This window comes from Bubalus bubalis, chromosome 11 (genome assembly GCF_019923935.1).
Source record: "Bubalus bubalis isolate 160015118507 breed Murrah chromosome 11, NDDB_SH_1, whole genome shotgun sequence".
NCBI lineage: Eukaryota > Metazoa > Chordata > Mammalia > Artiodactyla > Bovidae > Bubalus > Bubalus bubalis.
The window spans coordinates 100,539,384-100,562,525 of NC_059167.1; the positions used below are offsets into that span (position 1 = coordinate 100,539,384).

The window sequence follows — 23,142 nt, forward strand, 5'->3', positions numbered from 1 at the left end:
AGCTGAGTCAGAAGGCACCCCAAACTGACCTGATGGTATCTGTCATGATGATCTCATCTTTCAACCCAGAGAATTAAGTGAGCCCAAAACATTGGAAGTTCATTTGATGGAACCATGATCCACTGCCAAGGCACTCTAACCAGAAAGTGACTACAAAGATGTGTTTCCTGGAACAGAGCCATCTTCTCCCTCCCTGCCCCTTGATCCCTCCCTTCTCTCCAGGCTAAAGGACTTTAAAAGAAAGTATGATTAGAGGTGAGGCAAGGTATTTTTGTCTCCAGCGGCTAGATAGACCCATTTGAGTATGCTGACAAATTTCAGGAAGGAGAGAGACTCAAACTTTTATGACTTTGTTGGATACTGCTGCTACTGCTAAGTCACTTCAGTTGTGTCCGACTCTGTGTGACCCCATAGACAGCAGCCCACCCGGCTCTGCCGTCCCTGAGATTCTTCAGGCAAGAACACTGGAATGGGTTACCATTTCCTTCTCCATTGCATGAAAGTGAAAAGTGAAAGTGAAGTCGCTCAGTCGCGTCCGACATGTAGCGACCCCATGGACTGCAGCCTACCAGGCTCCTCCATCCATGGGATTTTCTAGGCAAGAGTACTGGAGTGGCTACAGATGCCCAATTCACCATTCTACCAGTTCCATGAGGGGTAGGGACATCAGAATTCTACTACTAAGTACTGGCAGGGCCCACAGTGGGACAGGGAATCTAATGTGAATTTATGAGTGGGGCATTTGGACCAATTCAATGTACTGTTGCTGCTGATTCTCCAGCTGACACTATTAAGAGAAATAATATGTTATATGCTTGTACATTTTGTCCCATAAGTGCCAGGAGGAATTCTGATTGGTAAAAGCTGCATGTAGAGAAGTGTTAAAAAAAAAAAAAAAAAAAAAAAACCATGTAAATTGCTTTCTAATCATCTCTCTAGCCCATCCCAAATAGGGCTTTACAATCTTAATGGCCTCTTGGAGCTATATGCTTCTGGCTAATGATTTCGCCCACTGAAGCCTCTGGCAGAAGATGCCTTCATCTGGAAGCTTCCATCAGGGGCACTCCTATGGTTGTGGACTCATCACTTCTCTGAGAAAGTTACTGGGCACATCCCTTTTGAAAAGCAGCTCTTAGTTTGCTACTGGGCTCCAGTTGACACTGAACACCTGACCATGGAGCCCTTGTAACTCTTTAGGCTGATAATTCCATTATGTACTGCCATCAACTCAGACACAACGATTAACAGGATGTGAATGGCACATCACAACAGGCCTCACTTGTCAAAGGAAAATGAAATGCTCAAGATACAGCTAACCTAGCCCAGGGAGTATCTTGGCTTGACATGAGGAAATGACAGCCATCCTCCTGGGGGAAACTTTATTCCCCATTACACTACCATTCAATATCACAGTAATCCAAGTCTATGCCCCGACCAGTAATGCTGAAGTTGAATGGTTATATGAAGACCTACAAGACCTTCTATAACTAACAACCAAAAAAGATGTCTTTTCAATTATAGGGGACTGGAATACAGAAGTAGGAAGTGCAAAAGAAACACCTGGAGTAACAGGCAAATTTGACCTTGGAGTACAGAATGAAGCAGGGCAAAGGCTAATAAAGCTTTGCCAAGAGAACTCACTGGTCAGAGGGTCAGTCATCCTCTTCCAACAACACAAGAGAAGACTCTACACATGGACATCACCAGATGGTCAACACCAAAATCAGATTGATTATATTCTTTGCAGTCAACAATGGAGAAGCTCTATACAGTCAGCAAAAACAAGACCAAGAGCTGACTGTGGCACAAACCATGAACTCCTTATTGCCAAATTCAGACTTAAATTGAAGAAAGTAGGGAAAACCACTAGACCATTCAGGTATGACCTAAATCAAATCCCTTATGGTTATACAGTGGAAGTGACAAATGGATTCAAGGGATTAGATCTGACAGACAGAGTGCCTGAAGAACTATGGACAGAGGTTCGTGACATTATACAGGAGGCAGGGATCAAGACCAAGGAAAAGAAATGCAAAAAGGCAAAATGGTTTTCTGAGGAGACCTTACAAATAGCTGTGAAAAGAAGAGAAGCAAAGGCAAAGGAGAAAAGGAAAGATATACCCATCTGAATGCAGAATTCCAAAGAATGGCAAGGAGGGATAAGAAAGCCTTCTTCAGAGATCAATACAAAGAAATAATGGAAAACAACAGAATAGGAAAGTCTGGAGATCTCTTCAAGAAAATTAGAGATACCAAGGGAACATTTCATGCAAAGATACACACAAAAGGACAGAAATGGTATGGACCTAACAGAAGCAGAAGATATTAAGAGATGGCAAGAATACACATAACTATACAAAAAAGATCATGAACCAGATAATCATGATGGTGTGATCACTCACCTAGAGCCAGACATCCTGGAATGTGAAGTCAAGTGGGCCTTAGGAAGCATCACTATGAACAAAGCTAGTAGAGGTGATGGAATTCCAATTGAGTTATTTCAAATGCTAAAAGATGATACTGTGAAAGTGCTGCCTTCAATATGCCAGCAAATTTGGAAAACTCAGCAGTGGCCACAGGACTGGAAAAGGTCAGTTTTTATTCCAATTCCTAAGAAAGGCTCAATTCCAATGCCGAAGAATGCTCAAACTAGCGCACAATTGCACTCATCTCACACGCTAGCATAGTAATGTTCAAAATTCTCCAAGCCATGGAGAATGTGCACCATGAACTTCCAGACATTCAAGCTGGATTTAGAAAAGGCAGAGGAACCAGAGATCAAATTGCCAACATCTGTTGGATCATGGAAAAAGCAAGAGAGTTCCAGAAAAATATCTATTTCTGCTTTATTGACTATGCCAAAGCCTTTGACTGTGTGGACCACAAAAATCTCTGGGAAATTCTGAAAGAGATGGGAACACCAGACCACCTGACCTGCCGCTTGAGAAACCTGTATGCAGGTCAGGAAGCAACAGTTAGAACTGGACATGGAAAAACAGAGTGGTTCCCAATATAGAAAGGAGTATGTCAAGGCTGTATATTGTCACCCTGCTTATTTAACTTATATGCAGAGTACATCATGAGAAACACTGGGCTGGATGAAGCACAAGCTGGAATCAAGATTGCTGGGAGAAATATCAATAACCTCAGATACACAGATGACACCATCCTATGGCAGAAAGCGAAGAAGAACTAAAAAGCCTCTTGATAAAAGTGAAAGAGGAGAGTGAAAAAGTTGACTTAAAACTCAACATTCAGAAAATGAAGATCATGGCACCTGGCCCCATCACTTCATGGCAAATTGATGGGGAAAATATGGAAACAGTGACAGACTTTATTTTCTTGGGCTCCAAAATCACTACAGATGGTGACTGCAGCCATGAAATTAAAAGACACTTGCTCCTTCATAGAGAAGTTATGACCAACCTAAACAGCATGTTAACAAGCAGAGACATTACTTTGCCAACAAAGGTCCACCTAATCAAAGCTATGCATTTTCCAGCAGTCATGTTAGGATGTGAGAGTTGGACTATAAAGAAAGCTGAGTGCCAAAAAATTGATGCTTTTGAACTGTGGGGTTGGAGAAGACTCTTGAGAGCCCCTTGGACTTCAAGGAGATCCATCCAGTCCATCCTAAAGGAAGTCAGTTCAGACTATTCATTGGAAAGACTGATGTTGAAGCTGAAACTCCAGTACTTTGGCCACCTGATGCGAAGAAGTGACTCATTAGAAAATACCCTGATGCTGGGAAAGATTGAAGGCAGGAGGAGAAGGGGGTGATGGAGGATAAGATGATTGGATGGCATCACCAACTCAATGGACATGTGTTTCAGTAAACTCCAAGAGTTGGTGATGCACAGGGAGGCCTGGCATGCTGCAGTCCATGGGGTCGCAAAGAGTCTAAGTGACTGAACTGAATTGACATTGCTTAAGGCAAAGCCACTAGTTCAATGAGATCAACAATGCACAGAGGTTTCCCTAAATGACTGGTTCACCCATGGCTCAGTCCAGCTAAAACCAAATGGTGTTCAGGTGCTGCTGTGGTATTTCAATCTCAATGCCATCGATGCCAAACCAAAAGTGGACATGGTTGCTCTCCTCAGTGGTCAGGATTCAAGCTGTTCTTTGTCCAATACTCCCTTTGATGAACCTTGTTCCATTTTTGTTGACTCGTGGGTTGTTACTAATGGCCTAGCATTTTGGAAAGCCCTTCTTTGGGGCTGTGAATAGCAAAAATAAATTACAGCTGCTGATTCAACCATTTGAGTCACTTATGTAGACACCCACAGTAAGGGCTTGTTCTTCAATGAGACAACTGTAATCAAGCTGCACCACGCACCTTGATACTATTCCCATCTAAATCCATGTTTTACCAGATATGGAAACATGCCCACCATCATAGATTGGGCAAAAGCAAAAACACTTGTTCTAATTCCAAGGCTACTGCTACATGCCAGATTTGTGATTCCTGCCAAGAGCTGACCTGTCTGTCTCAAGGTGAAGGAGACCACACTGTATGCATGTGTCTCCATCTGCTCCTGAAAGACTAAGTTGGATTTTTTATTTTTTCTTGGGGCTATTGGTAGTTCCTCTCTTCCACTGAAATGCTCACAAAATCCCATGTTACTGCTTCAGTCCCACCAGTTGGTCTTGATCATACCATTCTGGTGCTTAAAACTAATTTATGTCATGTTTTCTGCTTTTTAGAGTTTGAAAATACATGAGTTTTACTGCAAAAACCACCCTATAGTGGGATGGTTGTCAATGGATTCAGTGGACTTTTCACTCTCCCTCCCACCCATAAACTTGTTGCACTGTGGAATGTTGACCTTCTCAAAGGACAAAGCCCAAAGATTTCTGACTCTACCTGTCTCACCTCCTGGTCTACAATATTTTTAACAAGGAGTTTTGTTCATTGAATGTGGCTACCCCCAGAAAGGAATCATCTTCTCTCAGACATGTTCTGGGTAATAATCAGGAATTATGTGCATCTGTTTTGAAAACTGGAGGTTCCACCCTGACATTTCTGGACATGACACTTCTCTCTTTTCCCTAATGGCAACCTCAGGCCAACCTGACTGGTGCAACTTCTTGATGGCAGCCAGATTAACAGAAACCTAGAGAATCCAAACTTAATTCTGGTGCTACCATCTTATTCTCTTGTGGGTTTTACATGGTCCAATGATGGCCTAAGGATAAGGGTCACCTGGTTGGGTACACTGCTTGCCAAGTGACCCATACAGGCCAAAGTGGTAGACATAAACAACCTCTGTATGTCTTATAAAGGCCCCAACTTCTGCACTTTCCATGCAAAATATCTGCCAGCCTCTCTGGATCTCTTTACTCCTAGCCCCATAGTTGATATTCAGTCTGTCCATAGACTGGATGAATGCGATGATATTGTGGACAAATTGGTAAAGTTGAACACACTCAGGCAGTTCCTCCAAAAAGAAGGATTAGATTCAATTCCTATAGTGAAGTTGGAACTGTGGGCTGGCCATGAGGACACATGGGCTGTGAAGCGCTGGCAGCCCGTGCCCCTGACTGAAGTCTGCCCCATCTGGTGGGCTCCAAGGATGGTAAACAACAGCGGCTTGCCCAGGACTGTGTTTCTTTGTGAAAGCCAGGCACTAACTTGCCTCCCTCCTTAAAACACAGTGCTTTGCACCTTAGAGATGGTCATAGGAGACCTAAAAGTGTTGAAAGAAATACCACTTCTAGAGCATGTAGTCCTCAGACAGCGGCAATGACCTCTCCAAAATAAGGTTACTTCAGGGAAAATTCTCAAGGGAGAACTGACTTGTAACTTAGGGGCACCCTCAAGACAGTTTTCTCTACAAAAGGAATCCTTCAACTAAAAAAGACAATACACATTTTCCCCCTGACTTTAGTTGAACTGATTGATGACTCACTTTGGTGCTGGAAGGCATTTAGGTCAGTCTCAATCCACAGGCCAGAGTTAGTCTGGAGGACAGAATCTTCCTAGACTTCCTTCCTCCTTGCAGGCCAAGATGGAATCTGTCCAATCACTAATACATCTTACTGCACCTGGATTAATGCCTCAGGCCAAGCAATTCAAGGAGAAACCACTTGACACTTTCTACAGTAGACACGGATGGTTTATGGGATTTATTTAGCTAAGTGGGTCTGAGCCCTAGGTGCACGATTAAAGCAAGCACAGCAGATGGCCTCATCCTGTTGCTTGAAGTTTTAGTGAGAGTATCCTTAATTAAATGCTGTGTAAGACTAATTCACAGATTCAGTCCCAGCTTCTCTCAGCCAGATTAAGCAGAGTGGCCCCAGCTTCTGCTGGCATACTCATGGAAAAAATCACCAGAAGCCAAGACGGTAAAGAAATGAGTAGGCAGGTATCAGTACAAGGGGATATTCTGTGGATCCATCTTGGTTTTGCATGTTTTGTAAATAGAGGTTCTGACAATCTTTGTTTCAGATGAGTTTTCCAGGGATATTTTTTGTTTGTACAGCAGGCAGCCTTTGGAGATAGAGATGGTGTCTCCCTTTACAGCAAAAGGCAGCCAGCCTTACTCCATGTTATAGAAGATTCAGATTCCCTAACCTCCAGGTTCTTCTGTCACCAACCCACTATGAAAGCTACTATCACCCAGCCTTCTTTGTGTTGCCCTGCAGGACTTGGGGTTTAGGAAACCAGTGCGAAGGCAAATGCACTCTGACTACTGCTCTTGCCAGGACTGATAAAGTCTTGTGATTCTAACCCAGGGGTTTTGTGTCTTCATCAGCAGCCATGAAGCTGACTTGAAAGGTTGTACGGATGGTAAAACTTCAGACCCTTTCCAGCTCTTAACATCTATCTAATGGTAATCTGGCAATTTCATTATCAAATACTGTGCTTCATTATCACACGTTAATTCTGTCATTGATTTCATGATCTTTCCAAAGTAGAACCATGCATTTTGTAGTTGAAGAACCAAAATGTGAAACAATTATTTCAAACTAAAATATTTTTAGTATCAGGAAAGATCAACACCAGGTCATAGACCAATATTGCTGCTGCTGCTGCTAAGTCGCTTCAGTCGTGTATGACTCTGTGCGACCCCAGAGACGGCAGCCCACCAGGCTCCCCCGTCCCTGGGATTCTCCAGGCAAGAACACTGGAGTGGGTTGCCATTTCCTTCTCCACTGCATGAAAGTGAAAAGTGAAAATGAAGTCACTCAGTCGTGTCCAACTCTTAGTGACCCCATGGACTGCAGCCCACCAGGCTCCTCCATCCACGGGCTTTTCCAGGCAAGTGCTGGAGTGGGGTGCCATTGCCTTCTCCATAGACCAATATTAGGAAATGACAAATGCAGTAATGTTTGGAATCATATGTATGCTGGTAAATTACCTTACAGTATCATAATACATTCCAGCTGCTGTGGTCAAGTCTTTTCCTCTTCATGTGCTTTTTCTATTTATGCATATAATTAGCATAATGAAGTGGAAAAGGTATTGGGTGGGATATCAGGAAACCTGAGATCAAATACCAGTTTTGCCAGTTACTGGTTGCAAGACACTGGACAGGTTTCCTCCCACTACTCTGGACCTTAGACTCTTCATCTTTAAAATGTGAATTAGGGTGGGCAAAATGAATGGGTTTTGTTAGATTATTTTTTAGATTTTTTCCCTGGTACTTGTTTTCAATGAATGGTAGAAAGGACTTATAGCCAAGATGGATAATTATGAGGTTTTTTTTTTCTTTTTCTTTTCCTATTTGCTTTAGCAGAACGTTCAGACACTGGAATAAAGATTTCCACAACCGTCTACTTGTCCAAGGCCTTGTGAGCAAGATTTGTTGTAACCCTCCTTGAATTAGGGTTTACATTCCAAGGAGGTAACTCCTGTGAAATGAAAGAGAGGAACATTCCTTGCACAGAAGGTCTTTTCATTTGCTGTCCTCACCACACACAGACATCTTTCCTTTGGCCAGAGTATTACACAAACAAGAAAGTTAGTTGATTTCCTACTCAATACATGACACAACCTTGCCAAGGTCAGGGTGCCCTTGCCAGAGCTGGCTACAGGAGGAACACACATTGGCTTGAACTACCATCGGATTTTTCCTGAGCACAGTGGAGCAGCTAGAGACAATGAGATGGTCAGTCTCATTGGTTCATTCATTAATCAGTATATCAGTTAAAGCCCTTAGGACCTACTACAGCCAACCACTGGGAATATACATGTTAGTAATAAGACCATGTAACTGCCCACAAGGATCCCACAATCACTTGCGGGAGGCAGATAAATCAACAGATAATTATAACACATCTGAAACTGGTGAAATTATAGAGGGGAGTTGAAACTGGTGAAATCATGACCATCTATTCTGTGGGAGCCGTAGAGGACGCCTCAGAGGAGAGAATTCTTGAGCTGAGACTTGGAGGCAAAGAATGAGAAAATATTCAAGCAAAAGAGCATATGAAAAGTAAAAAAGACAGGTGAACTAAGATAGAGCGTCAGATATTTCAGTATGACAGGAACATAGCTTTAGGGCTGCAAGTTACAGGAGATGAAGATAGAGAGGCAGGTAGGAGCATTTTAGGGTAAGAGAGGGACAGGGCTTTAAAAGATTTGAAATACTAGAGCCTGTTTATATGCTGAGTAGAAGGAGCTCACTGGAGAAGGCAATGGCAGCCCACTCCAGTACTCTTGCCTGGAAAATCCCATGGGCGGAGGAGCCTGGTAGGCTGCAGTCCATGGGGTAGCTAAGAGTCGGACACGACTGAGCGACTTCACTTTTGCTTTTCACTTTCATGCATTGGAGTAGGACATGGCAACCCACTCTAGTGTTCTTGCCTGGAGAATCCCAGGGACAGCGGAGCCTGGTGGGCTGCCGTCTCTGGGGTCGCACAGAGTCAGACACGACTGAAGCTACTTAGCAGCAGCAGCAGTAGAAGGAGCTAACAGGAAGGGCAAAGATAGAACAAGGGAGACCACTGCTGAATCAAGATCCTAGGGAAATTAGGAGATGTATTCTAGACATAAGATGAGTAGAAAGGCTTGTCTGAGGTTGAAAATGGATCTCTTTCTCCTCATAGAGAGGAAAAAGAGAAAATAGGTGCAGATGAAAGTAGGTTTGAAAGAGAAGTATGGAAAGCCAAGAATTTAGGCATCTGAGCCCTAAGAGCTAGAGAAAATGTAAGGTTCCTGCAGTCTGGGTGGTCAGCAATTTGCATGCTTATTCATTCAGCCATTCCTTCCTTCAGAAATATCTGATGAGTACAGAAATACAATGATGAACTAGACACTGATTCTCCTTCCAAAGAATATACAATCCAGTTCAGATTTTAAAGGCACAATCCTTGGTAGGAAGAAAATTCTTAGTATATGTTCATAGAATGAATAATGAATAAAAAAATAAGTTCAACAAGAAAGGTAGAAATGAAGTATAATTAGAATAGAAGGAGAAAAGACTATTTTCTAGGCTTGTGTGGGCCAGAAGAATGGGTGGATCTGAATATACAGAGCCTGGGAGGGAGTAGGAAAGGTCAATCTATGCAAAAAGAACACATGAGCAAAATTCTGGAGGTGAGAAAGGGTAGGCGCTAAGGCAGGGAATAGCAAATCTTTCCAAAGTGATGTGCAGCAAAGTAATATTTGGAAACAATAACACAAGTCTTTCTTTCTTCGTGTTTCTTTGGGCCTCCTACACCAAAATTAGTGGTATTTATTGTCTTGGGTAGGAGACAAAACACTTCAAGAGAAGCCAGCATTAAAGTAGAAATATGTGGTAAGGAACAGGAAGACAGTCCCAGAGGGAGCCCCAGAGGGAGCCCCAGAGGGAGGGAAAGAGAGCATCCTAAATTTTCTTACAATCCAAATGCAGGTGGCAGCAGTTGTGAGTGGATGATTAGACCTAGAAATTCCTAGCAGCTCGGACAGAGAGCACGGAGAGTGGTCTGCAGAGACCTGGGGACCAAGGAACAGAGAGAACACATACATCTTAGGTGTGGATGTTGCTGAAAAGGGATCCTGTGCTATTACTTTCAAAGTCTGGCATCCTACGCGTGAATATGACACCTCCTTTTAGGTTCTAGAACAACTTAAAACACTCGTGTTTCCCAGCCCTGACATCTATACTATCTTTGGGGAAAAGGTAAGGATTGCAAGAAACAAAAGAGATCTAAATTTGATTGAATTTAAATCCAACTAAGCCTAAGAAAAATCCAGAAGGGACTGAATTTAATTGGATTGGAAAGAGTTTACTAACATCAGTGGAAATTCAGGTTGCTTATAGGGAAATAAAATTCCATTTTTTTAAACCCCAAGTTTATGACCATAAAATTCAGATATAATTACAAGTAAATAAAGTTATGACTCTAAGCACAAGATCTTAGTTTCTAAACACATTTCCTAATACAAGGCTTTTTAAAAGAAATGGTGGATTCAAATATGAGCAGGAAGGCACAAGGTGAGTCTGGTCTGGGATATATCGCTTTCCCAGAAAGCAAGAAAGCTTTCCAGGATCAATGAGATTGTGTCAGAGGATACTGGAAACAAACTGAAGGGCCACCCATAGTTGAAGTATAAAAACTCAAGCATCAAAGAGAATAATGATTGAAGGTGACTGAAAGATATTCTGTATGTAAAGAAAACCCACAAGTTTATAATGATATTGAAAAAAGAGAAACCAAGAAAAAAGTAATTTATCATCATTTACGGTATTCACTAAATCAATTCTTTACACTGAAAACTGGCAATTGAAGGAGAGAGGTAAGAATGAAAGGAAAGAGACAAGAATCTTTTCAATAAGTATTTATAGCAAATGATCTGAGTTAAACAGGAAACCTCTACTTGGTGGACTAAAGATAATTACTTATGTACAAGAAATGACAAAATTGAACATTAGCTATTTTTGAAATCTGATGAAATTATTGATTTAAGCAAGAATTATCAACGGCTACTGAAATCATTAGATAAATTGGCAATTAGAAACAGAATGTCCTTATGGCAGCAAAGTGACACCATGTGGATTACTTTCTGGTCTGCTGCTGCTGCTGCTGCTGCTGCTAAGCTGCTTCAGTTGTGTCCGACTCCTGTGCGACCCCATAGACGGCAGCCCACCAGGCTCTGCCATCCCTGGGATTCCCCAGGCAAGAACACTGGAATGGGTTACCATTCAGTTCAGTTCAGTTCAGTCGCTCAGTCGTGTCTGACTCTTCACGACCCCATGAATTGCAGCACGCCAGGCCTCCCTGTCCATCACCAACTCCCGGAGTTCACCCAGACTCACATCCATCGAGTCAGTGATTCCATCCAGCCATCTCATCCTCTGTCGTCCCCTTCTCCTCCTGCCCCCAATCCCTCCCAGCATCAGAGTCTTTTCCAATGAGTCAACTCTTCGCATGAGGTGGCCATTAGACAAACCTAATTTTACCATGGGAGATTCAGTGTTCATCACCTTAATCCTGCGACCAAGCTCTAAATCACTAATAGTATATACAAAGATATAAACAGTGCTGCGATGGATAAGAAAGCTGTGGTACATATACACAATGGAGTATTATTCAGCCATTAAAAAGAATACATTTGAATCAGTTCTAATGAGGTGGATGAAACTGGAGCCTATTATACAGAGTGAAGTAAGCCAGAAAGAAAAACACCAATACAGTATACTAACGCATATATATGGAATTTAGAAAGATGGTAACAATAACCCTGTGTACGAGACAGCAAAAGAGACACTGATGTATAGAACAGTCTTATGGACTCTGTGGGAGAGGGAGAGGGTGGGAAGATTTGGGAGAATGGCATTGAAACATGTAAAATATCATGTATGAAATGAGTTGCCAGTCCAGGTTCGATGCACGATACTGGATGCTTGGGGCTGGTGCACTGGGACGACCCAGAGGGATGGAATGGGGAGGGAGGAGGGAGGAGGGTTCAGGATGGGGAACACATGTAAACCTGTGGCGGATTCATTTTGATATTTGGCAAATCTAATACAGTTATGTAAAGTTTAAAAATAAAATAAAATTAAAAAAAAAAAAAAAGATTATGCTGCAGTGAAAAAAAAAAAAAAATAGTATATACAAAGATAATACTTTATACTCCATATGAAGTACCATGACAATGCAATCTTATTGGGATACTTGAGGCTTAATCTAACTGAGCAACTGAACTGAACTGAACTGAACCAAATCTTTAGAGTCTAATTTCTAGGTTACAGAAAATACAGAGGCTAGAGTAGCACTGCCCTCCCCACATATATATGTTGCCACATACATAATTTAAAATTTTCTAGTCATCCACTTTAAAAAGTAAAATGAACCAATAAAATTAATTGTAGTGGTTAATACATTTTTAATCCAGCATACCTCAAATACTATCATTTCATATAAGCAATAATAAAAACAATGATAACCAAATAATAAAAAAATTATTAATGACATCATTTATACTCTTTATTTGTACTACGTCTTCTAAATTTGGGATGGATTTCACACTACAGTTCAGACTAACTACATTTCAAGTGCTTATTAGGAGCTGGTGGTCACCATATAGGACACCACAGGACTAGAAGAAAAAGCTAAACAACACTGTGGAATTTAGTTCTATGTGTCAACTTGGCTAGGCTATAGCAGCCAGATTTCAGCTAACCACTGATCTAGGCATCACTATGGATGTATTTTTTAGATGTGGTTCATGCCTACAATCACTTGACTTTAAGGAAAAGAGATTATCCATGGGATAATGTGGATGGGTCTCATTTAATCAGTTGAAAGGCCTTAAAAGCAAAACTGAGGTTTCCTTGAGGGAGAAGCTGCCATCTGAGAGTGTCTAACCTGCCAGCTTGCCCTTTAGATTTCAGACTTGCCAGCTTACATAATCCCATAAACCAATTCTTTATTTCATTCAATTCATACATTTCATATACAGATACATGGTTTTCACATACACACACACATATATATGATATTTACATATAGAGTCTATTTTTATATATAATCTATGTCTATATATTATAAACCAGATCTAAAAGGTATATTGGAGACAACTGGATATTTTTGAACATGAACTTCTTGAATAATTAAGGAGCTATTGTCAGTTTTACAGGTGAGATAATATAAACTTATCTATGGAGGAAAACATCAATATTGTCTAGAGATGCCTTTTGAAGTAATAAAGGATTAGATGCCATGATGATGATGGATTATACTCTATTGACTAAATCTACATGAAGTCATAATGCTTAGTAAAATGAAGAAAATAAATCCAGCCTTTATCCCCATTGACATAAACTACATTATCTTTCAGTCAGTTCAGTTCCATTGCTCAGTTGTGTCCAGCTCTTTGCGACCCCATGGACTGCAGCATGCCAGGCCTCCCTGTCCATCACCAGCTCCTGGAGCTTGCTCAGACTCACTTCCATCAAGTCAGTGATGCCATCCAACCAACTCATTCTCTGTTGTCCCCTTCATTAGCTTTAGCATAACAATAGTTAATAAAGTTTTAGCCTAATATTTAATAGAGCTTCACAGCATGATAAATTGGTCTTTAAAAATTAAATGAGAGGGAACCTAAGGGTGCGATGCAGTTTGCTTTCACTAGCTGAGGGACCAGAAAGCATTCTCCTTCCAGAGCATGAAGAGCAATGACCAGAGTCACAGGAAGTGATATGGACGATTCAAAATGTGAGTGTTTCCCACTTGGCCCCTAGCTCCACGTGACACCCCAGGACACTATGCCTCAGAATGATGACTTTTCACAATCAGCTATAAAACCAATATTTTGGCTTTTCCTGTTGTTTTCTTAAGAGTACAGATGTTACTGGTCAAGTAACAGTATGTTCTTACCAAAACTCTCCCGTACAACTAAACTGACAAGATATTTTCCCTTCCTTTCTGTCATTAAATTGTAATGAAGTGTTGATAGTCTTTGCTGTTATGGTTACTGTTATTACCATGGTGATAATCTATACATTCCAAAAGAAGAAAAAACCATATCAGCCCAGTGTATAGCATTATTTTATAAAAGTCCTCTGTCAGAAATACAAGGTAAGTTTACTTTTCAACATAAAATCTAAATAAATATTTGTGTACCTACTATGTACTTAGTTGAGCATAGGATAGAATACTGTCTAATTTATGCATAAAATAAACTACTCAATAGTTTGCAAGGCATTCTGCAAAGCTCTTTCACACATGTGATCCTATCAGAACCTCATGGAGACCCAAGTTTGATTCCTGAGTTGGGAAGATCCCCTGGAAAAGGGAACGGCAACCCACTCCAGTATTCTTGACTGGAGATTCCCATGGACAGAGAAGTCTGGTGGGATACAGTCCATGGGGTCGTGAAGAGTCCGACACGACTGAGTGACTAACACAAAACACACACACACACATACTTGATAGGACTCTATGGAGTTTGTAGGTTAGGTGTTACTAGCTTCATTTTGCAAAGTGGGAACGTGGTAGACATAATTGTATGACTACCTGACATCCATTCATTCCATCATCCCAACCTCATTGCTAACAAAATCCTCAATGTGTTCAAGAGAAAAATTGCCCTGCTTCAATCTAGGTATTCGTTTTTCCTAGTCCTGCTGTAGGAGTATGTGCTTCAGTTCAGACTCATGTCTCATAAAGTAGAAATCTGCTAGGGCTTCTGGGGCATCTTTTTTGGTTGTACGTGTGCTGGTTTTTGCTTAAAGGAACTAAACTACAGCTGAAACGCTCCTCCACTCTCCCTTCCTGCTTTGTATGTGATTGTGAGGACTGGAACCGCCATGGCTATTATGTGACCAGGAATGAAAAGAAAAAAAAAATACTGGTTCAACAGCCTATTTTTGGATTTTATTATGTGAGACTATAAACCCTTATTTAAGAGACTAATGAAGATAATTTTTCTATTACCTATAGCTAAACGCATTCCCAACTGAAGCTGAGATAAGGTTTAAACGATATTCCCAAGATAACACAAACTATTACGAACATGCTATTGTTGGTGGTTAAGTCTTGTCTGATTCTTTGTGATCGCTGTGGACTGCAGCACGCCAGGCTTCCCTGTCATTCACTATCTCCCGGAGTTTGTTCAAACTCATGCTCATTGAGTCAGTGATGCTATCTAACCATCTCATCCTCTGCTTCCCTCTTCTGCTTTTGCCTTCAATCTTGCGCAGCATCAAGATCTTTTCCAAATTTGTATTGTTTAAAGTCACTAGATGTGTGGAAATTTGTTAAAGCAGCTGGAGGAAACACCACAAAGGGCTTCTTGCTGCTATTATTAAGCAGAGAGCTTGACCTCTATTAGACCACAGTCTATTCTGAGTTACATTAACTTGAGAAGAATAAAACTTCATTTTTTTAAATAAAATATTTTGCAGTTCACTTTCCATTCATTCAAGTTTACTTCTCCCACTGTTTTTTTCTCAACCAGTGATATATTAGTGTTCTTCTAGGTGATTCTCTGGCTATAGAGTTCAATGAGATGATATCAAACTTTTCTGGGTTTGCTCCCTGTATATGACATTTATTAGCTAACCATGGCATATTTTATAGTTATTTGTATATAATTTAAGAGACCTTGCTTAGAAACCAAAACATGTTTATTCACATTCATGGTTCATTCATACATGTATTAAACTAATGTTTTATTAAGCATCCACCAAAAGTCATAAAGTCAAGCAAAAAGACTTGGACCAAACACTAATAAAAGTGATGCCTGACCCCAGAGGCTTCTGTCATAACAGAACCATGGCCTCTTCATTTTCATGAGACTATATATTTTCAAGATTGCTGGGAGTAACATGAATAACCTCAGATATGCAGATGACACCACCCTAATGGCAGAAAGCAAAGAGGAACTAAAGCTTCTTGATGAAGGTGAAACAGGAGAGTGAGAAAGCTGACTTTAAACTCAACATTCAAAAAACTAAGATCATGGCATCCGGTCCCATCACTTCATGCAAATAGATGGGGATAAAATGGCAACAGTGAGAGACCTTTATTTTCTTAGGCTCCAAAGTTACTGCAGATGGTGACTGCTGCCATGAAATTAAAAGGCTTGCTCCTTGGAAGAAAAGCTATGACCACCCTAGACGGCACATTAAAAAGCAGAGACCTCGCCCGCGCGGTGGGAGCGAGCCACCTGAGCAAGACGGCGGCTGGAGGGCTGCGCACCCGCGGCAGCCTTGGCCAGCGGCTATCTGGGCGGGCCAGCCCCTGCCGCCTCCTGCCCCATCTCCGGAAACTGACATCTTCCAATAACAGACCTCGAGAGGACGGCTGGCTAAAATCCTTGTTTGTCCAGAAAGTTGACCCAGGGACAGATGCTCACTCTAACCTCCTAGCCAAAAAGGAAACCAGCAGTCTGTACAAATTACAGTTTCACGATGTGACACCGGAACGCCTAGAAGCATACAACAAAATCGGTCAAGAGGTGTTGCAAAAGATTCATGAAGATAAACATTACCCTTGTACTTTGGTGGGGACTTGGAAAGTGGTATGGCGAGCAGGATCAAGCTGTTCGCCTCAGGGGGTATGAAGGAGGCTATCCAGCCCTCACCAAGGTGATGAATAAACTCAAAGAAAATCAGGAATTTTGGAATTCCATAAGGCAAGAAGCAACAGGCTTCTCTAGAGAATCAGCTGCTGGTGGCGTTGATTTTCTGGAATGAGCCCATCCCACGGTCCAGACCAAACATACATGAACTCAGATCCTGCCAGCTCCGACCAGGAACTATGTTTCAATGGGGCAATTACTGGGCTCTTGCTCTTCGCTTCAGACAGGACGGCAATGAAGCGGTTGGAGGCTTCTTCTCCCAAATTGTGCACCATCTTTGGGCTTACAAGGATCTTCAGACCAGGGAAGATACACGGAATGCAGCATGGCATAAACATGGCTGGGAAGAACTAGTATATTATACAGTCCCGCTTATTCAGGAAATGGAATCCAGAATCATGATCCCACAGAAGACCTCACCCCTCCAGTGAAGCGCCGGAATGGAGATGTGCCTACAGAAGTTTATGTGACAAGTGCTTGTCATCAATCAATTTGAACTGTGTGAGAGAGAAACACTGAAGTGTAAACTGCTGTATATAGCTTGTAAGAGACCTCTTTTCTTTAAAATTTACATAATCACAAGACAGGAAACTATTACAGTTTGGCAGATTGTAACAGTGGGCTGTAGTCCTCTGGAACATCCTTAGGTTTATCGAATGTGCTGTATAATAGTAACAACAATCCACCTCTCCCCACCCACCCAGGAAAAGAGAGCCCAACTGAAAACTGGAGTCATCTCCAAGTAAGACTCTAACCATGGGGGGAAAAAAGTTAGCCATTTCTTTATAAAGAGCAACTTTGCTTTATAATTACAAATTTTTTAGACAAATTTCTTGTATCAGGAAGAAATATAAATTTCATCATGTTTCTATAGCTTTTTTTTCTGAATTTCAGACTAGGAACAAATTATATGTGTACTCAATACCTGGAAATGTTTTACTTCACTCTCATTTTTAATGTCAGCATAGTAAACTGTGTCATCATTGAGGGGGAAGTGGTTGATCAGTAATTCAGTCTCCATTTTGCGTATTGTGATATCTTTATATGGGAGGAAAAGATGGCTTGAACCTGTGTATCATATGTGACTTTGAAATGAACACCCTGAACAGCACTAATTTTTATTTGTAATATTTTTCTACAACAAAATGAGTAGCATTAGGAAAAGAGGTTTTATTCTGTAAACAGTCATCTGTAACCTGTGTTTTAATAAGCTCACAGCAGATTCTTCGAAGTTCATGAATGGGGGAGGGGAGTGTGCATGTTGAGATTTAAATTGGCATAAAACTGCATACTTTGTCTAGCTCTGATTTCATTTTTTAATAGTGCCAATTTTGTGATTGTAATCATGTGAAAGTCCTGTTGAAATAAAAAATTATATCTGACCCCCAGATCAAATAATTTATGTTAAAGTGTAGGTAAATCTCATATCAAATGTCAAAAAAAAAAAAGCAGAGACATGATTTTGCTGACAAAAGTCCATATAGTCAAAGCTATGATTTTTCCAGTGTTCATGTACAGATGTTCATGTACAGATGTACAGAGAGTTGGACTATAAAGAAGGCTAAGCACCAAAGAACTGATGCTTTCAAATTGTGATGCTGGAGAATACTCTTGAGAGTCCCTTGGACAGCAAGGAGATCAAACCAGTTAATCCTAAAGAAAATCAACACTGAATATTCATTGGAATAATGGATGCTGAAGCTGAAGCTCCAATACTTTGGCTACCTGATGCGAACTGACTCATTGGAGAAGACCCTGATACTAGGGAAGATTGAAGGCATGAGGAGAAGGGGATGAGATGGTTGGATGGCATCATTGACTCAATGGACGTGAGTTTGAGCAAACTCCTGGGAGACAGTGAAGGACATGGAAGCCTGGCATGCTGCAGTCCATGGGGTCACAAAGAGCTGGGCACGACTGGGCAACTGAACAACAAACAACAGCAACGTATATTTTCAAAAAGGAAGACATGTGAAACACATTTTCTTTTCCATGTTATTTACTTATTCTTTAAAAAACCAATGCTTTTTACACACACAAATTAATGTGATATGATTGTGCTCTCCATGCAATAATGATGGAATTTATAAACTCTACAATCTCACAGTGCTCTGCAAGACAGTACAGTCTAGCAAGGGGCCCAAGTTTAGGTATATGATGCATGCAGTTTGGTTCTAATTCTGTCAGCACATCTGACTCTTTGTATGTCCTTGTTTGGAGACAAGGTCAACTTCCTAAGTTTGCTGCCCTTTGTGAATATAAGGCCTGGGCCAAATGTCCCTGCCTAACCTCAGTTATTTACTATCAAATTAGAATAAATTGCATACAGAGTTACCAGTCACATAGTTAACTGTACACAAATAGAATTCAAAGTTTCTATTCATACTCATGAACTTAGTTAAAACTACTGGTTGCATCAATTTCCAGGGTAAATATACACGTGTTCTTTCTAGGTCCTCCATTCCAAAATATTCCCAGAGGACACTTGCTATTTCATTTTCCGGCACTGCCAGAGATTTAAGACCAAGTCTCAGGAGGGCCCTGACCAAGGAATGCCCAGCCCAGAGATTCGGCAGGGCTCAAGAGACTGGATCCACAGGGCTGAGTCTTTCTCAGCTTCCTCCCTTGAAGAACACTACAAATACTCTAAGTCAATAGATGTCTGGTTTATGGTTTTGGGTGTCTTTGAGTTGAAATACTGTTGACAAGAAGAAAAGTGTAATTAAAAGACATTTTTGATTTTTAGTTTGTCATAAATTTGAAAGTTAGTAAGCTCCTTCTTTCATATAAAGTATTTTTAGACACAGTTGGCAAACCATATGGATGTATTTCTAGTTCTTTATTTCTAGTAAGCTTTTATTAAAAAAGAAAAACAGAGATTAACTAGAGCTTTCAAATTAGTGCATACTTCAATGCTAGCCATTTAGACACTCATAGGATACCTTCAACACTCTCATTTGCCCACATGAAAAGAAAATTTTTTTCTTTCCCTGTAGCACCTTGGAGCCACACCTGCCTGTTTAAAATCAGGCACACAGCAGAGGAAGTGCTGATGAATTTGGTACTGTCTAGACAAGTACACTAATGTGCAGTGTTGGGCTGGTGGTTGTCATGGTAATAAGCAAATAAGCTCTTACAGCTCCGCTAAATAGTGGGTTGTGGATGCTTCCTTTACAATAGGCAATTTTCCCTCCCTTGAAAGGGGCATTGCCAAAAACGATCTGACTAGCTCTAAGACATGGAATCATGACATTCAGCAATGTTTCAGGTTGTAAGATAAATGCCACATTCTAATGTTTCTTGTAAAAGTAATTCATTTTCTTTGCCATTTGTCAGCATATTAATAAGTTCCTCATTATGTTGCAGAGCCTGAGCCGAAGAAACAACAGAAAATGGGCAGGAAATCTAAAGTGTTTTCGCTGCTTTAATAAATAATAGCTTTTAAGTTTTTCTCTCATTAGAATTATTCCTTCCTTTCATGCAAGCAATACTTTTCAGTCTCTCACTCCATACTAGTCACTGTGCTAACCTCCAGGCACTCAGACTTGCAGAGGGGCTTCTTTTCCTTCAAGGAGCTGAGAGTTTGGTGGGTAACACAGAGAAGCCAAGCATTACAAGGCAGATTTGGATAAGTGATACACAAGACACTCTGGGTACTTTCAGGACAAGTATATATGGCACATATATACTTCAGAGAAACCCGTATGCAGGTCAAGACGCAACAGTTAGAACTGGTCACGGAACAACGGGCAAGTTCCAAACTGGGAAAGGAGTACATCAAGGCTGTATATTGTCACCCTGCTTATTTAACTTCTATGCAGAGCACTTCATGTAAAATGCTGGGCTGGATGAAGCACAAGCTGGAATCAAGATTGTCGGAAGAAATATCAATAACCTCAGATATGCAGATGACACCACCCTTATGACAGAAAGTGAAGAACTAAAGAGCCTCTTGATGAACGTGAAAGAGGCGAGTGAAAAAGCTGGCTTAAAACTCAACATTCAAGAAACTAAGATCATGGCATCGAGTCCCATCATTTCATGGCAAACAGATGGGAAACAATGGAAATAGTGAAAGACTTTATTTTCTTGGGCTCCAAAATCACTGCAGATGGTGACTGCAGCCATGAAATTAAAAGACGCTTGCTCCTTGGGAAAAAAGCTATGACAAACCTAGACAGCTTATTAACAAGCAGAGACATTACTTAGCCAACAAAGGTCCATCTAGTTAAAGCTGTGGTTTTTCCAGTGGTCATGTATGGATGCGAGAGTTGGACTGTGAAGAAAGCTGAGTGCCGAAGAATTGATGCTTTTGAACTGTGGGGTTGGAGAAGACTCTTGAGAGTCCCTTGGACTGCAAGGAGATCCAGCCAGTCCATTCTAAAGGAAATCAGTCCTGAATATTCATTGGAAGGACTGATGTTGAAGCTGAAGCTCCAATAATTTGGCCACCTGATGCAAAGAACTGACTCACTGGAAAAGACCCTGATGTTGGCAAAAAATTGAAGGCAGGAGGAACAGGGGATGACAGACAATGAGATGGTTGGATGGCATCATGGACTCAATGGACATGAGTTTGAGCAAGCTCTGGGAGATGGTGAAGGACAGGGAAGCCTGGCGTGCTGCAGTCCATGGGGTCGTAAAGAGTTGGACACAACTGAGTGACAGAAGAACAACCACAATATGTGGCTCAGAACTCTGTCCTGGAAGACCTAAGAAAGTGTCCTGGTGGGGGCAGTATCTAGGCTATAAAGAAGATGGGAAGAATCCAAGCAGAAGTGGGGAAGGTATACTAAGAAGAGGGAATAGGAGAGGGTGGGAGAGGAGCTGCCAATCAGCATGAGACACAGGGGGAGGGAGCGAGTGGAAGTGGGTCCTCAGTGGCACCGACTCCTTGGGCCCCAGGGACTGGAACCCACTCAGCTCCTCTGCGCAGTTCTTCAGCCAAGAGTACTGGAGCGGGTTGCCATGTCCTTCTCCAGTGGATCTTCCCGACCCAGGGATTGAACCTGGGTCTCCTGAATTGAAGGCTAACTCTTTACCTTCTCAGCCACCAGGGAAGCCCCTGAGGGAACAATGTAGGGTGTAACAGGCTCTATGAGGAGGAGAACAGAGAGGTGAGTCTTCAGAGGCAGGTAGGATTCGAATGACAACAGCCTAGCTACACTTGGAGGTTAAGGCTTCATCCTAAAAGTGCTGAGGAGTCAAGGCAGCATTTAAGCAGAAGAGTGAGACACTTTGGAAAACTAATTTTAATTGCTGCACGGACAATGGTTTGGAAGACAGTAAGACTGGAGGCAGGAAGAAAAGTTAAATAGGCCTTTTAAATAGCCAACCACTTGTCAAAAAGCATCTTTTCTGAATTATTATTATCTTTTCCATTCAAGATGGAGATGGCTAATGTTCCCCAATATCCATGCTTCCCTCATTACAAAGTATGAAGCTGAGAGTCCAGTGAGCACGTGGCTGCCCAAACAAAGATTTACATTTCCCAGATTCCCTGTAACCAAGGACAGTCATGGAAAACTGAAACGTGCAACTTCCAAGGTTGGCCTTTCCCATTCCTCTTTTCCTTCTTTCTGCAAACTTGAATACAGATGTGATGGCAAGAACTGGAGGAACTGACTTAAACCATGAGCACAAAGCCCAATTTAGACTGCTATAACAAGGGAGCATCAACTAGGAAGCTTATAAACAACAGAGATTTATTTCTCACAGTTCTGGAGGCTGGAATCTGAAATGAGGACGCCATAATGGTCAGGTTCTGGTAAGAGCCCTCTTCCAGGTTGCAAACTTCCACCTCCTTGTGGTATCCTCTCATGGTAGAAGGCCGGGAGAGCTCTCTGGAGTCCTTCTACAAGAGTATTAATCCATAGTTTCCTAGTTCACCTCTCAAAGTCCCCACCTCCTAATAGCCTCACGCTGGCAGTTGGGATTTTGACACATAATTTTGAGGGATACCCACATTCAGTCCACTGTACCCAGTGTTAAGGAGGCAGAGCAATAAAGTAGAAGAATCCTGGGGCTCTGATGATTGCGGAATTAACATTCCAACCCTGAACCATTTAATGCGGCCATTTTGATTTTTTCAGTTAGAGAATCTCAGCCAATATTCTAACTCATAGAGTGTCTTTAAGTCATTTGACAGTGTCGGGAGCTAGTCATTTTCCCCATAACCCATCTACCATCTTGTCTTTATGACAACTTCTCCGCCCACTTATCTGTCTGGCTATCTATCAGCTCTGTTCTTCCACTTCTCCAACTACTCCCTGGGTAGTGGCTCTCCTGGGTTCTTTTTGTCTTTCTGCATCATCATGGGTGTGATGTCAACTCTGTTCTGCACTCCTCTGTTGATGGAGTCTGTATTCAATGCAGAAGGTTTCCCGTTTTATATTTGAGCCTGATCTTTGTCTAGACCCATATTTTTAGATGCCTGTAGCATATTTCCATTTATGTCTCCGGTTATCACTTCCCAATCAACATGTCCCAAATTGAGCTTGTCATCCTCTTCCCCTCACCCACAAGATTCTATTTCCCAGAACCGTCTTTTTGCTCCAAGGCAGTGTCATTTTCTTCTCCTCTGTCAGCCCTTGAATCTTTTGATTAACTTGAACTGCTCCCCT

The 23,142-nt window shown here is 41.5% G+C and overlaps 1 pseudogene; it reads left to right on the forward strand.

Moving 5' to 3' along the window:
* Positions 1–16,950, forward strand: part of LOC123328335 — a 46,361-nt pseudogene extending 29,411 nt beyond the window's left edge.
* Positions 16,951–23,142: the final 6,192 nt, after the last annotated feature.